We start from the raw sequence: 23,285 nt of genomic DNA, 5'->3' as shown, positions 1-23,285 counted from the left end.
TGAATTGTTTTTTGTAACAATTTCTATGTCATTATAATAACAAAAGCACACAATTTCATTATGAAGTGACTTGTTTTATAATAGTATATATTTGATAATGTATGTAGAAATCATTATTTTAAGTTAGCAAAACAATGTCGCAGAAAATGACTTATTCTTCAAGTAGAGAGAAAAGAAAGAGGAGGAATAGAAAAAAGCCAAGATAAAGGTATATTTTCATGCATCTTGGCAATGTAATGTTTGTCAAAAAAATTGTGCTTGATAGCAACCTTGAACGGTCCGAACATTTATGTTAGTGTCTTTGAGTTTGTGTGAAACTGAGTTTTGACTTTCAATGAGTTGATTGATAGTTGACTCTGTATATTTCTGAAGGGGTTTTTTTGTTTTGTTTTTTTTTTTACTTCAAAACAGTATATTTGATAAAGTTAGATAACAATAATTAAAACTTCTCAATATTTGACATTGTCCAGCAAAACGTTTCTACATCAGGCTACATGATTACTATATTAATAAATCAATGAGCTTGTTGAAGTGAACAAGAACATCAATAATAAGATTCCACAGAGCTACTCTAAGCTGTAGTTGGCGATATGTTGTTTGTACCAAGTTTTTTTTGTCTGAAATATATAAATATAGCAAGAAAGTCACTGAGTTTGCCACAGTGGGGTGAATATTGTTAAATGTGCAGACATGACCTGGTGGGCCGGTCTGTTAGTCAAACCTCTCACTGCAGAGCAGAAGAGGACAGAAGCTGTTATTTAAACCTTTGCTGAGGAAGATAAGATCAGGGGATAAGATGGGCTTCACATGTAAGTATCGACCGATAACTGATCTCCCAAAATTAAGGAAATCAATGCCCATAAATCGACTGGCCAACAAATCGGCTGGCCTATAAATGTATATTATACATGCATATACTGTAAGATATAATGTAAACAATACTGTCAGAGATGCAATAAGTTTATAGTAGGTGTGGGAATGATCTAATCGTTTGATTGCAGCAATCCACATTGTTAGCAGAGATAGAGGGCCCCAAAACCAGATTTCGCTTAGGGCCCCATGGAATCTTGGGCCGGCCCTGTACACAGACGTAAAGTCATTGAAAAATGATATTACCCTAGTAATATCACTTGCATAATAATATCATAATAATAATATCATAATATCAAGTTTCTTCATTTTAATGTCTGGTACTATATTTTCCATGTCATTGTGATTGTATATAAGCAACCATAAATTATAATACAAAGCAGAGTGTGTGATATACATGTACATTGCTCACCTTAACGCGTTGCTGATTGGACGACAGGAGTGGTTATTGAAGTTATGCAGTTGTGAGGGCTACTCAGCCGACTGCTTGAGGTCCTGCTCTGATTTGGAGTGCATTAACCTCTAGAACCCGACAGACCCACCGGTGGGTCCGTCGGGTTCTAGAGGTTAACTGAAAAAGGTCATAACTCCTGGATCGTAGGTAGTTAAAGGCTAGTTGAGTCTCCTTTGACACCAGCTTAGACAGTTCATCTCTCCTAGACCTGCTTTACATTATATAGGATGTTAGACAGAGAGCTGGTCAGTAGTCAGCCCATGGGTGTTGTGAGGTTTAGGGCGGGGCTGGCTATTGTGTAACAATGGTCTGTGGATCTTGGAGTGCTGGAAAGATGGCCTGTGACACAGCTGTCCAAGGCTTTAGATTCTCTTTCTCTCAGCTACCTCAACAAATACAGCTCAGTCTTAGTTGATCCATCCAAAGCGTCTGAATATTACAGTTTCCTTATTATGTACAGAAAAGTCTGCACCTCATCGCTGCACCATAGCTGATAGCTTCAGAGGTGTCCCGAAAATGCAATCGGAAACCTACTTCAGCGGTCGCTTCGTCCAAACTATGTGTAATGGCGATTGTTTGTCAAACCAAACATCCAATAAAAGTTCCATCAGCCACTATAAGGCACTGGGGTCAAGATTCTTCACGCAGGCAAAAGAAGTTTAATGTCCAAACTTGTTGATTATCTTGGTTGCTTTTATTTTCCTTTTCAGCAAAAATTTACAACGTTCAAACTTTCCTTTGTTCTCCTGTCTACTTCTGTTGCTCTGGTAAAAACCAAGGGCCCCAAACCCAAATGCCTGCTGGTCCTTTACCAGGCCCCTACACTTATAGAAAGTGGATTGATCCACCTTACTTCCTGTCTTAGAAAGCAAATAAATAAGAACAAATAATAAAACAAAAGATAAATAGAATCAACAATTACTAACCTGCAAATAAACTCTGCAAATAATACAAAAACTAGAAATTTAAGAATAAACTAACAAAATTCAAATGTTAATATTGTTAATATTATTCTGCATTATCTTTTTCTCTCAGGTCAGGGAACTGCCTTGCACAGCAAGGCAGTTCATTAGCATTAGCATTTTAGCTTATATAAGTTATAAGCTATTTATTTGACTTATTAGCCATGTTTAGTCTACTGAATGGAGTAAGTCCATTATAGAAAACATCCTAGTGATGTCCCACATGCTACTGACAGCAATCACGCTAGCATTAGCATTTTTGCTAATTTTAGCTGATACACTTACTTTATCATACTGAATGGTGCAAGTCCATGTTAGTAAACATTCTTGTCAATCTCCACATGCTATTGATTACTTTGCAGCTTTCTTTAGCATCGATGCTAATTTCTAGCATCAGAACGCTGGGTCCAAACCGACGGGCACACTTTGGCAGGCCCCGGTTAAATTTCTTCAGGAATTTTCTAGTTATTATTGGGGCCTGCCATGCAAAGCAATGGCAGGAACCTATTGCTATTCTCCCAAGAAAAGTTTCTTTATTATTATTATTGGGGCCTGCCATGCAATGGCAGGAACCTATTACTCTAAACCCAACAAGGCGTCTCTTTATTGGGGCCTGCCCATAGCAATGCATAAGGAGAGCAGTACTGACTTGCGAAGCAAGTCAGTACTGCCTCCATGCATTGCATGGCAGGCACCTATTATTCTACACCCAATAGAATGTCTCTTTATTTATTGGGGCCTGCCCATAGCAATGCATAAGGAGAGCAGTACTGACTTGCGAAGCAAGTCAGTACTGCCTCCATGCATTGCATGGCAGGCACCTATTATTCTACACCCAATAGAACGTCTCTTTATTGGGGCCTGCCCATAGCAATGCATAGGGATGTAATCCCTATGCATTGCATGGCAGGCACCTATTGTTCTACACCTCAAAATAACTGCCGCTTCCTACTACCGTTAATGCGGCTCGTACCGCTGCATGCCCCCTCACAATATATATATCAAAACGTGAGGCTCAATCCCGTGAGGGGAGCTATTACTTTTGTTGGCATTTCGAGTAACTGTGGCGACATAATTAACAAAAAACGAGCCAAATTTAACTCAAAACAAAAGTCTAACTGACACAAAACAGTGTCAGTTAGACTCAAAATAGACATAGAATTTAGTCTGCCTCTCTGAACTGCTCTTTAGAACTACAATGACTGAAGGTTAGAACTACAACATGGTGGACACTGAGTGCCTACAAAAGAGGTCTGAGCTGAATGTCAGAACTACAACATGGTGGAACTGTCAGTTACTACAGAGGAGGACTGAGCTGGCCTTTAGAACTACTTGTGTTTTGGGCATTATATAACTGATTTTACCCAACCATTGTTACACATGGGATTAGTGTGGCAATTTAAAATGAAGCTTACTGAAAATTTCAAAATAAAAGCCTTGAATATTTTTACATCATGTAGTTGCTCTTTTTGGCTTTATTTGACTTTTTCATCCAAAGCACTGTTACACATGATATTAGTTTAGCTCTTTGAAATGAAGCATACTGAAAATTTCAAAATAAAAGCCTTGAATATTTTTACATCAGATAATTGCTCTTTTTGGCTTTATGTGACTTTTTTATCCAAAGCACTGTTACACATGGGATTAGTGTGGCAATTTAAAATTAAGCTTAACAAAAATTTCAAAATAAAAGCCTTGACAATTTTTACATCAGATAATTGCTCTTTTGAGCATTATATAACTGATTTAACCCAGCAATTGTTACACATGGGATTAGTTTGGCACTTTGAAATGAAGCTTAACAAAAATTTCAAAATAAAAGCCTTGAGAAATCTTACATTAGGTAATTGCTCTTTTGAGCAATAAATAACTGATTTAACCCAATGACTATTAGACATGGGATTAGTTTGGACCTTTGAAATTAAGCTTAACAAAAATTTCAAAATAAAAGCCTCAACATGCCCCTGAGGTTAGTGCACCGCCGCAGGCGGTGCAATATTATTATTCTGCATTATCTGTTTCTCTGAGGTTAGGGAACTGCCTTGCGCAGCAAGGCAGTTCATTAGCATTAGCATTTTAGCTTTAATAAGCTATTAGCTATTTATTTTACTTTTTAGCCATGTTTAGTATACTGAATGGAGTAAGTCCATTATAGAAAACATCCTAGTGATGTCCCACATGCTAGTGACAGCAATGATGCTAACATTAGCATTTTTGCTAATTTTAGCTGATACACTTACTTTATCATACTGAACGGTGCAAGTACATGTTAGTCAACATTCTTGTCATTGTCCTCATATGATTGCAGCTTTCTTTAGCATTGATGCTAATTTCTAGCATCATAACGCTCTGTTTAAAATCTGTCTCTAAATCACGCATGTACATGGCACAGTTAGTACAAGAGCTGCAAGTGTGATTTTGCCTACATGGATGCACACAAGCAGGCCGTCGATGATGGATGACCTCAAGTTTTGGATAAACCTTTTTACATCAGTCTGCTTTCCTAAAACGGCAACGTTTCGTAGTCAAATTACTGAGTTTATTTATACAGAGCTGGTTTACAACAAGACATATCAAAACAAACATTTCTATTTCATATAGAAACAAATTTTTCAAATCAATCTAGCTGTAAAGACAGTTTATATACATTCCAATTCAATCCCAGTTGTATTACAATTAAGTTAGTTTGTAATGCCAGCTGGCTCAAATTTAATTGGTCAAGCAACGATTAAGTATGTCATAAGAAAAAAAAAATGATGGCATCACACTGTCAATTGTACATCATTCATTCTAAGGCATGTGCAAAGTATGTAACAGGATGTATTGCAAATGAGAAATAGCCTACATATAGATTTGACAGAAGTTGATGTTTCAGAAAATTTTTAACTTCACATTTGAATCTACCTTTAATGGGGCATCAGATAAACCAACATGAGTAAAAGATAGGAAAAAGCAGGCAGCTCTTGGCTCATATGGCTCACAAAAAACATTGTACGTTAACATTATTGCTCTCTTAGTGAAGTGATGCAAATTGTATTAATTTACTTATTCACGTATTTATCTATTTATTATTTAGAAGACAAGAAGCAGAGTCACGATAAAACTTAAAGCAACAACTGTGAAACACTATGGGAAAAAAAACTGTCAAACAGAAGAAGCTTTTGCCTGAATAGTCTGCATCTGTGTGTTTTTTTTAGAAAACTTTTCAGCATAGGTAATACAACTTGGCATAAGTTGGTATAGGTATAGAACTTGCTGCTGGTCCACTCTGAAGTCTCAGCCCTCTTTGTTTGCTGGGATCAGAAGCTTTTTTCTGCTGTAGCTTCCTAATTCCTCAAAAAGCATGTGGTGATACATACATATGTTTTGCCTTCTTTGATTTTTGTTTCCATTCAATTTAAATAAAATGTCTCAAGATAATTGGGGCCTGCCCATAGCAATGCATAAGGAGAGCAGTGACTGACTTGCGAAGGGACAAGGGAGCACTGGGACCACCAGGGGGCGATGAGGGAGGACTGGGAGACACAACATAAAAATGAATGACAGGAGTTTGAACCTCCCGTAGTTCTAAGAGCGGTTGTTTGGATCCTGGCAGAGCTTTTTACCGTGTGCGGTTCTGGTGGGTCGTCGGTTTATGAGCTTCTTTGATGTTTGCCGAACTAGTCCATAAATTTATGCAAAACTGTAAGCTTGAATACAATAACTTAAACTTACTACCTGTCTCTTGGTGTTTTATTCACACTCGGGCTCCTCAGCCAAACCTTTCTGACTGCCTATTACCATATTTGTAGTCAGGCGCCTAGCCTTAGTTAGCAATACATGTGACTTTATCCACAACAACGTAGAAGCACAATTTATGCTGTTATGGGAAGATTCTTACTTGGCCTCACTAGAAGCTCAACAATTCAGAGTTTCTGATAAATCCTTTATTGTCACTAGCTAAATATCATATTCATTGTTCCAGGTAGGGGAAGCCATGCCTTGCTGCATTTTACCATGAAGTTAAGTTTTATATCCCGACTATCAAAGACAAAAAATAGATATTAAAACAATTGAAATCTGTATTGCTTTGAATGTACAGTTGGGAACCGAAGCCCCTTAGCTTTTTCTTTTTCTTGAACATGTTTATCTGTATTTGTTTTTCTTGAGGCAGAACAAATGTTTCTCTCTGTGTTATACAGTGTTAATAAAGTTTTAAAAAAAAAAAAAAATCCCCCCTTCCCCCCACACCCAACAGACTTCTTGTGGCTTTGATGTTGAACTGTGATGTCACACATCCTGTTTGTGACATCACTGGTGACTGTCTTTGTATTCCCAGATTCCACAGAGAAATTCATTTGCAGTTTAAGGTTCGAGCGAGAAAGAAACAATGGCGGAGAAAGATTTCATATTAAGAAAGTTAGAGATTCTCCAGAAGAACCAGATGAAGCTGAAAAGGGAAAATGAACAGCTTCAGAAAACAGAACAGCTTCTGAAGAGGAAACTAGAGAGACTGAACAGGACCGATAACCCAACAAATTGGCATGTAGAGAATAACATACTCATAAATTCGAATGAGTACTATAAAAAACAAATTGTTAAAATTTATTTGGAATTGGAGGAAGCAAGAACAATTAAAGAAATGCAAAGTGATTATTGCAACAATTAACAATAAAACTAGAATGGAAGCGGGCCACGGCAAAAATTGATGCAGAAAAATCTTTAAAAGAAAAGACTGAAAAACTGCTGTGGCTTACTAGGGAGAACGACAAATTGAATATGGAGATCGTGGCTTTTAAAATCAAGATAGACAGAATGAAATCCAGGGTGGAAAAAAACAAGATTGAGCCACAAATTGATCAAATTCAGGAGGAAGAAACACCAAAACCGAATGTATTCCAGAGAGTTGGGCGTGTTTTTGTTGACATGTATAATTCGGGAACGCTGAGGTACTGGGTGCCACCCTGGATTTTTTAACTACTGAAAAAAAGAGCAGAGAGGGGAGCTTGGGGGGTTGCTGGTACCAGGATGTTTGGGGATAGCGACAGCAGAGAGGGGAACTATCATTGTTTCCTCAAGAAATGCTTTACAAATGTCACAGTTAAGACTTTTAAGACATGCATATTAAATGTGCAGCTATTCACATGAAGTATTTAAAATAAGTTATGCTTTATGATATTTTCTTTGCAGAAAAGACAATAGAACAATAGTTAATTGAGAACTTTCTAAGCTCTTCTGGATGCAGATCAGAGCATGTTTACTTAGGGAATATTAGAGCAGATTACCATATATTTATTTCTCTGTTTTCTTAATTAACTAAGTGGGAGGAGACACTAGAGAAGGAAAAGTGGAAAAGACAGAATTATTAAAGTAGAAGTTTAAAGTATACCGTTGTCTTTCTCATTCACCCAGATTCCTTAGATCAGGGGTCACCAACCTTTTAGAGACTGGGAGCTACTTCACGGGTCCAGAGTAACACGAAGGGCTACTTGTCTGATACAGACATAAATTTTCTTGGCTATATATATATATATATATATATATATATATGATATTCTGTGCAGAATATTTACTGGAAACCCCGAGATCAAAGTGGGAAACACCCCCAAAGGTGGCGGAGAACGCCAGAGCTAAGATCCTGTGGGACTTCCAGATCCAGACAGACAAAATGGTAATGGCGAACCAACCAGACATTGTCGTAGTGGATAAACAACAGAGGAAAGCCGTTGTGGTAGATGTAGCAATACCAAGCGACTGCAACATCAGGAAAAAGGAGCACGAGAAACTAGAGAAATACCAGGGCCTCAGGGAGGAACTGGAGAGGGCCTGGAAGGTGAAGACCACAGTGGTGCCTGTGGTCATCGGGGCCCTCGGGGCAGTCACCCCCAAACTGGACCAATGGCTACAACAGATCCCAGGAACAACATCAGACATCTCAGTCCAAAAATGTGCAGTCCTTGGCACAGCCAAGATACTGCGCAGAACCCTCAAGCTCCCAGGCCTCTGGTAGAGGACCCGAGCTCAGAGGATAAGAACCACCCGCGGTGGGTGAGAAGGGATTTTTTTTTTTAATGATTACATGCTGCCTGATCATGTTAATGTTAGGGACTACTGACAGTAGTTATCAGTAATAATTTACCATGGCAGCTATGGTTAATTGCTATTATGTGATCAGAAGTTCTTAGTTCAGAGTTTTGAGTTTGATTCCCTTTTGGAGCTTTTCTGTGTGATTCTAAATTGCCCACAAGTGACTGAGAGTTTGGATTGTTGCAGCAGCTGTACAGCTGGACGCACTGAGAGATTTTCCTTTAAATTAAAAAAAAGAAAAGTTATTGTATTTCTATTATCCAACCCTGTTTACTATTAACAAAATGATGGAGAAGAAAAAGTTCTTTTGTGCCAAAACATCTTGTATGTAGCGCACATCAGTGTGAGTCTGTGGGGGTCAAAGGGCACCCAAAGCCTAAATCTTATTGGTCAGTTTGCTTTTTCTGTGAGCTAAAAATGATGAGTGGAGTTTGAACCTCCCGTAGTTATAAGATTCCGCCAATCCTCCTCTTTCCGTGGATCTCACTGCTTCGCTTCAATGTCTTTATTATTTAGCATCGTTTGTGTAAAAAACAAGAAAAAAAAGGGTGCGCTGCTTTAGTGGTTTAGTTTTGCGCCGTTTTTGGCGCGTTGGAGAGGTGGTTGTGCTCCTGCAGGTCAGGTGCAGTGATAGTTTTGTACCTTCCAATCTGTCAGACATTTTTTTTCGACATCTGCTTGTGTCAGCCCGCAGGTGACCCGTCAGCTGTTCAGTTTGCAAAATCACAAAAAGGCTAATAAACCGACAACCCGCCAGAACCGCGCACTGTAAAAAGCTCAAGCAGAACCTGAGGTTCAAATGATGAGTGGTTCAAACTCCAGTCATCATTTTTAGCTCACAGAAAAAGAAAACTGACCTATAAGATTTAGGCTTTGGCGTTCCCCACCTCACCAACTTAAAACTCTGAACTAAGAACGTCTGACCACAATATAGCAATTAACCATAGCTGTCCTTACTGATAACTATTGTGCATAGTCCCTAACATTAATATGATCAGGCAGCATGTAATCATATTTACTTAAATGAATTTTTGTTGTAAAGAAAATTTATGTCTGTATCAAACAAGTAGCCCTTCGTGTTACTCTGAACCTGTGAAGTAGCTCCCAGTCTCAAAAAGGTTGGTGACCCTTGGTCTAAAAATAGCCAGACTTACCATGATTTTATGTAAAAAGAAATCAACTGTTAAGTACTATTTTTTTAAAAATGGTTTCCACTGGTATTTTAACCATTTTCTTTCTTTCCAACAAGAATCCAAACAAGTGTTTGTAGTTGGAAGTTCTCTTTTCCATGACATCATCTTAATTCCAAATTTCTAAAATCTTCAACTTTTCAAGGTTAGAAAATTTGCATCCCTAACCTTCTTGAAAACACTGACTTGCAAAGCAAGTCAGTCACTGCCTCCATGCATTGCATGGCAGGCACCTATTGTTCCACACCCAATAGAACGTCTCTTTATTGGGGCCTAATATTAGCCTGCATTATCTTGTTATTTCAGGTTAAGGCACTGGCTTGCGCAGATAGTGCCTATCTATTAGCATTAGCCTTTAACCTAATGCTAATAGATAGGACTACAAAAACGCCATATCTCTAGTTCTAACTAACACTGAATTAAAACAGAGGGCTGAGCTGCCATTTAGAACTACTGGCTGTTTTGCCAGTAAATAACTCATTTAACCCAAAAAACAATTCTATATGAAACTTACTGAAACTTTCAAGATAAAAGCCTCAATATCCCTCTGAGGATAGTCACAGATTGACTTCCATGCATTTCTGAAAAATTTCTGAGCTCAGCGCACACCATCTTTCTCTCATCGCTGTTATTACTGTGAGTGAGGTAGAGAATATGAATCATGGTACTATCGGAGACGACAAATAGCCCTCTCAGATGCTTCAAACGGTTTTCAAGTACGTATCACGGTTCCCGAACGGGAAGGAGTTGTTAGGACTGCTTTTTTCAGTCAAACTGGCTGACTCAAAGAAATGGAATTCTGTCAGCCCTGAGTGTGTCTCACTCACAGCTGACAGACAGGCTTCATTACCATAGCAACAGAACAAAGAACAGGACAGAGCAGTGCAGCTGATTAGGACTACAAAAATGCATCACTGTAGTTCTAACTATGGCAGAACATGCAGGTTAGAACTACAACATGGCAGAACTGTCAGTTACTACAGAGGAGGAATGAGTCTGCCTTTAGAACTACTTGTGTTTTGGGCATTTTATAGCTGATTTTAACCAACCATTGGTACACACAGGGTTAGTGTGGCAATTTTAAATTAATCTTAATAAAAATGTCAAAATAAAAGCCTTGACAGTTTTTACATCAGGTAATTGCTCTTTCGGGCATTATATAACTGATTTAACCCAATCGCTGTTACTCATGGGATTAGTTTGGACATTTAAAATGTAGCTTACTGAACATTTCAAAATAAAAGCCTGAATATTCCTCTCAGGTCTTTCAGAAAAACAAACTATTTCAAACTATTAGAATTCTGTCTCTCCCTGTCTGCTTCATCACGCGACAGCTGAGCTGCTCTTTAGAACTACAATGACTCAAGGTTAGGACTACAACATGGCAGAACTGTCAGTTACTACAGAGGAGGAATGAGCTGGCCTTTAGAACTTCTTGTGTTTTGGGCATTTTATAATTGATTTTACCCAACCATTGTTACACATGGGATTAGTGTGGCCATTTAAAATGAAGCTTAATAAACATTTCAAAATAAAAGCATTGACAATTTTTACATCAGGTAATTGCTCTTTTGGGCATCATAGAAACGATTTAACCCAATCGCTGTTACTCATGGGATTAGTTTGGACATTTAAAATGAAGTATACTTAAAATTTCAAAATAAAAGCCTTAATACTCCCCTCTGGTTAGTGCATGGCCGTAGGCAGTGCAATAATTTTAGCCTGTATTATCTTTCTCTCTTAGGTTAGTGGGCTGCCTTTCATAGCAAGGCAGTACATTAATATTAGCACAAACATTAGCACTTCACTGCCCTCCACTAGTGCACCGCCATAGGTGATGCAATAATATTACCTTGCATTATCTTTTTCTTTCAGGTCAGGTCACTGTCTTGCGCAGTAGCTAATCTTAGCATTGATGCTAATTTTTAGCATCCGAACACTTGGTCCAAACCGACGGGCACACTTTGGCAGGCCCCGGTTAAATTTCTTCAGGAATTTTCTAGTGTTTAAGGTTATAATGTCAAAATTGGTACAAGCATAATGTTAGTATAGAGAGAATACGGTTAAAGGATTTTCAAAATAAAAGATCCTCCAGACTCATATAATACATAAAACGGAAATATTTAATTATTTCTTGTGCTGCCCGGTACCAATGGGTTCTTTCCACCTCAGCTTCCGCGTTCGGGGAAAAGCGGCTCAATCGTTTCCGATTTATTGAAAAAGGCTCTTTACACTGGGTGTTTGCAGGGCTTGTCCAAGGTAACAGTTAATGATGTACATCGATCCGAAGCCCCAACAATAAGCTGGAGAAAGGTTTTAAGATGTTCGCCTCGTTATACACAGATACGAAGGTGAGTTTTACTTTCTTTAAACTTTGTGGCTAACATTAGCTTTAGCTTATGCTAGACATTTTTCTTGTAAAAATGTGCTATTTAAGTATCTAAACATTTTTTATCATTCATTAACGGACAATGTTTTTACCTTGTTTTCAAGTATATTACGTGCGTTTATTGTCGTTAGTGTCAGAGACCAAGTAACGGGGGATTTTATGGTTCAGGCTTTTTGCTTCTGAAGCCTGAGGAACAACAAGCCCATAGCTTAACAGTAGAGCAGCTCTGGTGTCGGAGTTCTAGTTCAGCTGACTGTTCAGGTTCAGAGTTGTTGCGTTTAGAAAAATATGGCCGTGTTCCGTAAGGTCTCCGTGTTACTTCGCTTTATTAGTTTTGCATGCTTCTTGTGAAGCAGGACGGTGTTTGCAGCAGTGTGTTCAGGCGGATCAGTATATCGGCTGTCTGGCTCTGGTCTGCTCTGTTGTTCCCATAAACTCTCTTTTAGGCTGAATACAGAAGTGATTCCATGGAAATAACACAGGAGGCTCCTTTACCTTCTGCTTTAGGCTGAAGAAGCTGATCCGGGGTGAAGTGAAGGCTGTAAACTTTGCTGTGCCGCGTTAGCTTTAACTGGTAGCGACGAATATTTACAAGCCACCATCTTCATAATTCAGGACCGTTTGGAAATCCATGAAAACTTAAAAGCCCATTATATTAGGAAGACAGCAATGTTCATAGTATTGTTTTATTTGTGTCTGAAATAAGACTTTGTCTTTTCTAGCTGTCATGGTAACTCAAAGCGGAAAAAAGAGAGCCGCATTTGCGCATGCGGTTGTGACGTCAGCGTGGCAGGTGCAAAGAGCCCATTGGTTCACGGACCGGTACCGGTCCGTGGCCCTGGGGTTGGGGACCACTGGTCTAAAGTATATAAACTAGATACTCCTATTCAGGGTTGGTAGATAAGGATAAGTAAGTATCCTCTGGTCTAATTGCTTTTCTGGGTTGGAAGATAGGATTCTAGAAAGAAGTTGCTAAGGTAGTTTTTCTGGATTCTAAGTTTGTTCTAATCCCTGTTCTGGGTTGCTAAATAAGTGTAAGTAAGTATTCTAGAAAGTTACTTAATGTCTTATTATTCTGCTTTGCCACTTTCTTCATTACATGCTTCATACACACTACAGTACTGCAAACACATCATGCTACCAGACAACAGAAGGATCAATTACAACACACTTTTCAGGTGAAACGAATTACATTGTGTATCCAATATCTTCACATTTTTCAAGAGTACATTGCCAATATACCATCACAGAATTGTACAAATTGTCAATATATTCAAAGTTTAAGAAGACAACATGCTTAAGAAAATTAGCACAATATATGTACTGCACTGTATGTACTGCTCCTTTTGGGCTCCTTTAGTGACCCACATTTCATTTCCAGTTCTTGTTCAGTTGTGTTATCGTCTAGGTCGGACTAGGAGGTCTATTATCAAGGCCCTCTCTACTTTTAAGCCAACATTTCGCAAGTAAAAATGGTTAATTTGAAGAGCATTAACTGGGATAGGATGATGATAGGATTACTGCTGATCTGCTTGCACAATGTAGCCACTTTTTACATCCCTATACAGCTTAGTTTTGTGTTTAGTTTTGATTAATTTGGGGTTTTTCTTATTTCTGTTTGAGCCCTCGTAACCCCCCTTTAGCATGCTCAAAAACTCACCGTTTGGATAACTAAAAATCGGCCATGCCTTATGAACAGACTGACCAAGTTTGAAGCCAATTAATCGAAATCCCTAGAATTTCAATCAAATACGAAGGCTGTAAACGTCAAAAATGGGGTCAAAATCGGAACTTAAATCCAAAATGGTCGACTTCCTGTTGGGTTTAGACCATGGCTCCAAGAGACTTTTTTGTACGTCCTGACAAGATACACGTGTACCAAGTTTTGTAATTCTAGGTTAAAGCATGGCTTGGGGCTGATCATATAAAATATTCTAGGGGGCGCTATAGAGAAATTAGGACACGCCCACCAAATTTTATTATGGATTTCTGTCGGGGGGTGGATAAGGATGCATCCTAATGAGGTTGGAGCAGCTCGGCCCGAAACTGTGGAATTCAGAGCCAAACGTATGACAACAGCGTTACAGGTCACTTCGCCACGCCACCACGCCCACCTGCTCCATCGAAGCTGGTCGGGGTTGGAATCCACAACACACCAACATGTGTTCTGTCTCTGGACACAGTTTCATGTTGATTAGGTCAAAGGGGTAAGATAGCGACCGTTCACAGTAAAACATGACACTTCCTGTTCTCAGGGGGCGTGGCCTAAGTGACGTCATTATTTGACCATTGGGTATTGTAGGACACCTAATGTTGATCAATTACTGAAAGTTTGGTGCCTCTGTGTGTTTCTGTGTAGGAGATATAACAGTTTCTTTTTTCATAGCAAGTAGGTGAACTTTGACGAAATCAGCTGTGGGAGCAAAAATTAGAAAATGGAAGACACACAAGACCACTGATAATCTTCCTTAATCAAGGGGAACTACACGGGGGGATCTAGTGAAAGACCTGCTGGGACTAATATAAACTTTATCAGTGCAGTACTGATAAAGGCACTGCAGTTCCCCTGCTTAAGCCATTTCAAATCAGGGTGTCATATTGAGGTACATTTGGTCTTTGACCTATTGAAATAGGCACTTCTAGGCATTTTTCAATTTAATTCAAATTAAAATTCAAAAATACTTTATTAATCCAGAGAAATTAAATAATTAGACACAACTGTGATCCATAACCCCTGTGAAAATCAGGGTCTACTGTACTGTAGACTGACTGACTGGTTAGGAATTTGGTAAGGGATTTAAGGAACAGACTCATGCTAACTATATCATTGATATGAAATATTAATAAATTATGTCTCATCAGCAGATCAGTTTAAAGGTCTACTTCCCAGAAGTGGGAGCAACCGGGACAAACAAACTTCCCAGAAGTGGGAGCAACCAGGACAAACAAAGCCATCCATCCATCCATCCATCCATCCATTCATTGTAAAAACCAATTCTCTGCAACAAAATACACAACACAATGGGGTGCCTCTTTTTCTACATATTTTCAGCCCATGTTGATAATCCAGACTGCTGGCATATGTCAGCTCAGTTAGTAATGGTGTAACTGGGTAACATGTGTGATCTCCCGCTGTAGGAAGGGGCAGGCTATTCTCCTACTGTTTATCACAAGGCCACACAAATAGACTGATTAAAAAACCCCAGCAGGAGACAAAATGCTCTGAGACACTAGTAAAACAAAAAAAGAAAACGGAGGGAAAATGATAGGGATGGCTGTACAGAGCAGGATGTGAACGAGCAGAGGATTATATAGAGCAGGATGGGGGTAGGGGAATGAAGCCTCCTCTTGTACCATCTGTCGTTGTGTGAGCAGTAGTCCTGAGTTCTCATCAAGATATTTCCAATCCATCTCAAGCAGAAAAATCAGTGAGAGGCCTGGGATTGGTTTACCTCCCAGAGGCCCTGTATCATAGCAAGGGCTAGATTAGGGTCCCTGGGAGCCTTGGGGTTCCAGTCAATAAGCCAATTGACTAATAGAAAGTGATGGAGAACAAGCAGCATGCCACCTGCTCCATGGAATTGGACGTCGAATGGTGCTGCAGCTAATCAAAAATTGTCAGCTAACTTATCCATCAACATTTTTACTGACTAGTTATTTAAAAGTGTTTAAATCCATCATCTGATAGTGCACCTTTTGATCTCAATATCAGCTAATTTTACGGAAACGTCGCAGTCTACACCCCTGTGATTTTACGCTGATGCCTACAGTTTCAGTCAATTTGTACAATAAATCAAAAATACTGAAATGTCAAACTTTAAAAATGTTAATTTCTTTCTGACATTTTTTTGCTTCTATTGATCAGTTTACACAAAATCGATCACATTTGGACTGGTAGAAATTAATGGATTATTCTACACTGAAGAGAGATTATTTGAAAGACTTTTACTGATTTGCAAATCTCTTACCCTATTTTTCAGACCAAAACAATGGCCACCTCTGTATTTAGTGCCATTAGTATCACTTTGGACACTTCTGTTGTTGACCTTCATTGCCCCACAAATACTGTTCTTGAAAACATTCCGATTTGAAATAGGCTTTTTCTAAATTCAAAATTTTTTGTTAGAATTTCTTCTTCACTAGAAGCAAGTTTCTAGAAAATTTAGTAAAGGTATATACCCTACAGGCATGATGTGTATGATCCTGATTCTGTGAAACTGAATCACTTACTGAAAAGGGTGTGTTAAATTAGTTCAGTTAGTGAGGTCATTGATTACTAATATCAATATTAATATTATCAATATCAAAATTAATATGATTATTAATGATTATTATCCATTCACCATTGTCATTTTGGGTTCCTGTTTTGCTCATTTCTGGCTTCCTATGTTTCCTGTGTTCTCCATGGTTTTTGACTGTAAGTCTTTTTGTTCTTCATTTGTTAATTAACTATTACAAAATCTACTCTGTGCCTTCATCTGCTGCATTTGTGTCCACCAACTAACTCTAGAAAGGGTATATGTTAATAAGTTTCTTGGTGTAATAATAGATGACAAAATCAGTTGGAAACCTCATATTAAACACTTACAGAACAAACTAAGTAGAAGCATATCCTGGCTAAGGCTAGACATATTTTGAATAATATATCACTTCATATTCTATTTAACTCTCTGATTATGCCATATTTAACATATTGTCCAGAAGTGTGGGGAATTAATTACAAATGCTCTTTACATCCTCTAAGTATCCTACATAAACGAGCCATTAGAATAATTCATAATGTTGGTTATTACGAGCATACAAACCTGTTATTCTTAAAAACAAGAATTCTTAAATTTCAAGAGCTGGTGGAATTTAAAATTGCTCAAATTATGTTTAAGGCATCTAATAAACTGCTACCTGAGCTCATACAGAACATGTTTTATGAAAGAGAAGCGGGATATAACTTAAGGGGTTACTCAAACTTAAGGATTCGTAGTTTACAAACAACAAGAAAGAGCTTTTGTATTTCAATTTATGGCAGGGGTCGGGAACGTATGGCTCGCGAGCCAGGTGTGGCTCTTTTGATGATTGCATCTGGCTCGCAGATAAAACATAAAAAATTTAATTTGGATGGATTAAAACAAGTTTTTATCCATCCATCGATTTTCCACCGCTCATGTCCTGTTCAGGCTTGCTATTGGCTACATGAGCAGTCCATTATTTTAATTGGATGATAATAGCCTACGTTGGCTGTTGCTGGGTAAACAGGTAAATGCCCTTTTGAATCAGTCTGCTCGGGCATTAGCTCATAGCTAACCCTTCGACGAAAAAGATGGCGAAAAGAGAAAAAGACGAGGAGTATTGTACATTTCAGGACGAATGGACCGAAGAATTTGCCTTTGTGGAGAGAGCAGGTTCTGCGGTGTGTCTAATTTGCAATGACAAAATTGCGTCGATGAAACGGTCAAATGTAAAGCGGTACTTCGACACACGCCTTGCTACCTTTGCGTCAAAATACCCGGCGGGAGACAGCAGAAAGAAAGCGTGCCAAGAGCTACTGAGCAGCACCATGTTTGGATCTACGTATGCATGTGAGCAGTCATTCTCACATCTTAACATCAAGTCCAACCTACGATCACGTTTAACGGATGAAAGCCTCAACGCTTTCATGAAGCTTAACCTTACCAAGTACCAACCAGACTACAAAGCCATCAGCAAATTCATGCAGCACCAGAAGTCACATTAATGGTGAGTATTATAACAACATTATTTTAAAAAATTAATTCAGAGGCTTATTATACTCACATTTAGTTGAATTCAGTCTTAAAATATATTATATGGCTCTCACTGAAATAAATTTCCAAATATTTTGCTTTCATGGCTCTCTGAGTCAAAAAGGTTCCCGACCCCTGATTTATGGGGTAAAGTTATGGAACAAGTTAAATAAGGAGTCAAAATTTAATACAATTTAAAAGGAAATATAAGGAGGTCGGCTGTACAGTGGTGCAGTTAGTAGCACTGTTGCCTTGCAGTAAGAAGGTCCTGGGTTTGATTCCTGGCCAGGGGTCTTTCTGCTTGGAGTTTGCATGTTCTCCCTGTGCATGCTGGGTTCTCTCCAGGTACTCAGTCCAAAAACATGACTGTCAGGTTAATTGTTCTCTCTAAACTCTCCCTAGGTGTGAGTGTGTGTGTGCATGGTTGTTTGTCCTGTCTGTCTCTGTGTTGCCCTGCAACAGACTGGTGACCTGTCCAGGGTGAACCCCGCCTCTCGCCCAAAACGTTTGCTGGAGATGGGCACCAGCACCCCTCCTGACCCCACTAGGGACAAGGGTGTTAGAAAATGGATGGATGGATATAAGGAGGTCATTTTCACAAGATATAAAAATATGGGTGAGATAGCACTAATGTGTATGTGTAAATTGAGGCTAACGCATATGAGTGTGTAGGTATGAATGTATGGATGCATATACTTAGACATATGTAAACCCAGATAAAATTGAATTGTAATTAACTTGTTTAATTTTATTTTTGATTTGATATATTAATGAGGGTCCATCTGAAAATATTATAAATTATAAATAAATATTCCTTTTCGAGCATGTTAAGATTACTGTGTTACAACAAAAATCTGTCTTTTGCATTCCTTATTCTTGTGCATGATTTTATACTACTATCATGTTCAAAATAAATAAATAAAGGATTGAAAAAAGGAAAGGCATTAACAAGACTAATCAAAAGAAACTAACACAAAATAATAATGAAACTAAAGTCAAATCAAACTGAAAAACAACTCAACAAGCCGGGATACTAACACCATCTGCTTTGAGTCTTTGACTCTCCAGCAATCCCTCAAACTTGCTGGTTCTGCCATGATAGTTGGAGCCTGTTTTTATCTGTCCCAACGCAACCAGACCAAGACAAACAGTTCACAACTGGCATTAATGGAGTCAAACTCAAATATTTTCATACTGTGGCTGAGACTTTTGTCAGGATGAAAACCAGGTTTCATTGGACATTTTTGCATGTTAGAATGCAGTTCTTCCAGCCCACCTCCAGAATCTGGTTTGTTTAATCAAGTAAAGAAAGTTCTACAGGTCTGTTAAAAGAGGCTACATCAATCAGACCCTTATTCTGCCTGCCGACAGAGTGCTCGTCTGTGAGGTTGGAGCGCAGATGAAGGGAGCTTTGTGGTCACAGCTGCCTCCCTCACAAGTAAGGTCTTTTTGTGGCTCAAGACTGCTGGATAATGCAAGAACTATGTTGTATAAAAGGTCTATTATAGTGCAAGATGGGCATCAAGTTCCTGACTGCATATTAAATAAAGGTGGTAATTGCCTTAAATTTGTACTCTCTCTTTGTTGATATCACTGCCACTCTATCACAAATGCTAATACACATAAGGGACTGAATGAGGGCATCATCATTCTCGTGTATTATGAAGAAATATGAAGCTCCTTTCCCCGGGTCCTGAATATTTCCCCTTCCAGCCCATTCCCCAGGCATGGACTGATTACACTCAGTCCGTGCTTGACAACAGTCCAAGATTGACAGATGTGATTCAGGCAGACAAAGCCATTGGCTGAGCTAAGTGAAAGAGGGAGGAGATGAAGTGTTTTTCTAAATGTTAGGAGGTCAGACAGCACAGTTTCCTGTTCTGACCAAACAAACAGAGACTGTGTTCTCCATAAACTCCACAGGCTGGGAGTGCTGGCCCTACCGTCCAAATAGGATATGAACAAGAGGTTGTTGATGTAATTCTTGTTGAACATAATTGATTTCAATTAGAATGGATTTGTTTTTTTCTAAATGGACAATGTGATTAGTGGATCTCTATTTTGTAGTCCCCTTTTTGAATCTATTGTAATGATTTAGGATTTAGTCTTGTAACTTAAAGGGATCCATGACTAGTTGTAACAATAGACTTTATTTGAGAAATATTTATTTCAGATGGTAAACAATACAGTAATAATACTGTAGGTTGTTTAGTTTTTATATTTTTTAATAAAATATTGTCACACAAATGCTGCCATGTTGTTCACACTGCAATGGATTCTGGGTAAACAGCTATGAGTAATGTCTTTAAGCCTTTTCAAATTGAACCGGAGCGTGTTGAAATCAATGGCAATGTAGAAATCACAAGACGTAGTGAAGATGAGGGAGATCAAATTCAGGAAGACGACAGAGTTGACCATAGGAGCTGATGTTTTGCTGCTGTTGCACCTTCAACTTCTGAAATGAAACCATGAATGACACATACCGCTGATTGGACTGTGTGATCCGGTAAGTATTTCTATAGCTCTGTTTCCGGTTTGTTAACAGGGTCCATTCTTTGTCTGAACTGTAAATGGTATGGCAGTAGTGCCACCAGTACTACTGTCGCAGAGCTCCGTTAGCATTTAAAAGATCTTACAGCGCTGCCTGTCTCTGATATTTCTTCCAGCAGTTTTCACTCTCTAGACGGCAGCAGCAAGATTCTTTGTGGATAAAAACTGTCAGCACTTCACTTGCCTTTAACTTTTGAAGGTAATGATCATCTGTTGGAGCCCTTGTCAGTTTTGCTAGTACGGATGACTCAAAGTCTTCTGGATAGAAATGTTGAGGGTACAAACAGGTCCTTTGGAAATTATGTTCGACTCTCTCCCACTGTGCTCTTTTCTTTTTCCAGATGGGAAGCAAACCAGACTAACCTTACTCTTTTTTTTTTTTAAATCACACCCAACAGTAACGCAGTATGACATTATGTAAAATTACACCAGTCAAACACAACATGATAAACTGTTGTTTATCATGGATGGATATATATGTTACTCAGATAAAGTTAGCCTTCCTGTGTTTATGCTGTAGATTCCTATTACAGAATGGACTCAACAGCATCATCAACCCAGCAGGTTAAGTAGGTAACATTTTGTTATCCAAGTTTTCGTTTTGGCTTAATAAACAAAAGATTTTTTTAAAAAAAAGGTAGTGTGTTTTTGTTTTTTCATTTTTTGTTTCAAACGAAAAAGACTAACTGCCTGAATATACCATGACCAAGATTCAAACAAAGCAGGGCTTTTAATTTTTCAGTACACTCACTTCAAACAATACATTCTACAGCAGACAACCAAGCGTGCAGGTAAAAACAAAACAAAACAATGTAGAACTAAGACTTGTGGTTCTTGAAAGCAGATAAAACTCAGGCCACTACCCCACAGCTGTCACAAATTACTGTCTACAGAGACAAAGTGACAGCTGAGGAGTTTCTGTGTGGTAGCATCAAAGCTTCTTCCAAAGATCAGAGAGCAGATTGCAAAAGAAACTGCAGGCGTTCTTCATGTGGGTCAACTCTGTGATGAACACTTGGGTTAGCATTTTGCTCAGGGCTCTTAGGTTGGCTCCTGCTGTCTAACTGTGTGGAGATCTGTGAAACATGGTGGAAGTTTATTTTATGATAAATTACAAATTGACATCGGACCACTTTTTTCAGTAACGAGTAATCTAATGCGTTGCCATTTCATATCTAGTAGTTACTTATCAAAATCATTTTGCGTTACTATTTTGTTTTGGAATTTAATTTTATGTCCTCTACGCGTCTTGTTGAGTGATCGCCGTTTTTATGCGACAGTATCAGCATCGACGGAAACGTAAATAATGGAGGGAAGAGGGAGATTTTGTTGGTAGAAAAACAAGAACTATTTTGAGTTTCTGTCGCCAAGTCCGATTATCATAAGCGGCTGTGAGCTGTTTTTTTTTTTTTTTTAAGTCGCTAGCAAATTTAATGAGTCGAGGGTTGTGCTTTTTGGGCTCGTTTTTGAACGTGAAGTTGCTCATTTGGGCTTGGAAATAAGCAGACAGAAACCCCAGAATGTGTCTGACCTCCAATTACTTTTAGTCAGGCTCTCCCTGTCCATCATTTCCCGGATGATCTGTCCCGCTGTGTCTTTGTTAATGTCAAGTTAATATATTACCTGTGAATTATGTCGAGCTATACAGAACATTGGAAACATGGAGACTAATATGAACAGCGCAATAAACGTGAAAACAGCCACGAATGAACGAGTCCGTAAAGTTGTGCAACTAAACGCCATTATAATTATTAATATTAAGATAAGTGTCACAAATCTGTGCAGCAGCCATCTGAACTGTGGAGCCGCAGGAGGAGCGCTGTGTGCTGCGCTCTGACACCAAATGCAGGGCCATAACGCACAACCTGGAGGCTGGGTTAAAATCCTTCTTAGAGTTTTCCAGACAATAGTGGACCACACAAAAACATGCACAAATTACTAACGTTGGGTTTTTTTGTACTGTAACCATTAAAAAATCTCCCCTTCAGTTCAACCTTATAAGTGGAGACACATTGTCGATGTTATAAAATAGCTTACAATTAAGTATTGGCGAAGATCAATGTAATTTTCACAGCGTTGTTGTTAGCAGCTGCTGAAAGTAACTAAAAAAGTTACTTTTAATGTAACTTAGTTACTTTCCAAATCAAGTAGTCAGTAATCTAAGTTACTTTTTCAAGGAGTAATGCAATTAAAGTTACCTTTTCAAAGTAACTATGCCATCACTGCAAATTGATATCTGTAACTAGTAAAAATGTGTTAAATGTGTTAATTTTTCAAGTAATTTATAAAGATATAGAAGATGAGATCCATCTCACTATTCATTTCTAATGGAAGAGTTGAATTCAGTAGCTTTGGTACAATGGCATTAGATACTGTTGAATCTGCTGTACAGGTGGAAGCTGATTGAACTGACAATAGCTGTGTTGCTGATGTTGCTAACAGTTGTCAAAGCATTCAGTGTTGTTTTTTTTGTTTGTTTGTTTTACTGTCAACTAATAGAATAGAATAGAATAGAAGTACTTTATTCATCCCAGCAGGGAAATTACTTCGCAGTTACAGCATAGAGACAAGACACAATAACAACTACCACTGAGTAGTAGTTGGGTTATCTACTACTGGGTTATCTCTTAATAAACCTATCCAGCTCTGTGATAATCAGGGTTTTCAATTTCAGAACAGGAGATATCTAATAGGTAGCTCAATTCTGAGTCAAGTTACCCCTGAGTTAAGCATGAGTGCAAGTATAGAAGAAGACTTCATCAGATAACGTGATTCACCATGGCAACAAGAGAAAAAAGAAGCTACATTTCTCGCCAGTCAGTCTATAATCTTTTTTGTCATTACAGAAACCATGTACCGTATTTTCCGCACTATAAGGCGCACCACATTATAAGGCACACCTTCAATTAATGGCCTATTTTACGACTTTTTTTCATATATAAGGCGCACCACATTATAAGGCGCATAGAATAGACACTACAGTAGAGGCTGGGGTTACGTTCTACATCCATTAGATGGAACTGCGCTAAAGGGAATGTCAACAAAATA

General features: G+C 38.5%; 1 protein-coding gene and 1 long non-coding RNA gene across 3 annotated transcripts in view; both read left to right on the top strand.

The window, feature by feature from the left end:
- tmem178bb (transmembrane protein 178Bb) overlaps window positions 1-23,285 on the top strand; it is a 61,103-nt gene that overhangs the window by 4,088 nt on the left and 33,730 nt on the right. The window lies entirely within an intron of this gene.
- On the top strand, window positions 295-7,769 carry LOC114160936 (uncharacterized). The gene is made up of 3 exons (XR_003598903.1): window positions 295-305; window positions 1,730-1,734; window positions 7,687-7,769. It is a non-coding gene; the product is annotated as an uncharacterized LOC114160936 (long non-coding RNA).

Source organism: Xiphophorus couchianus, chromosome 17 (genome assembly GCF_001444195.1).
Source record: "Xiphophorus couchianus chromosome 17, X_couchianus-1.0, whole genome shotgun sequence".
NCBI classification, from domain to species: Eukaryota; Metazoa; Chordata; class Actinopteri; order Cyprinodontiformes; family Poeciliidae; genus Xiphophorus; species Xiphophorus couchianus.
The sequence above is the reverse complement of the archived record's forward strand: the minus strand, read 5'-3'. Positions and strand labels throughout refer to the sequence as shown.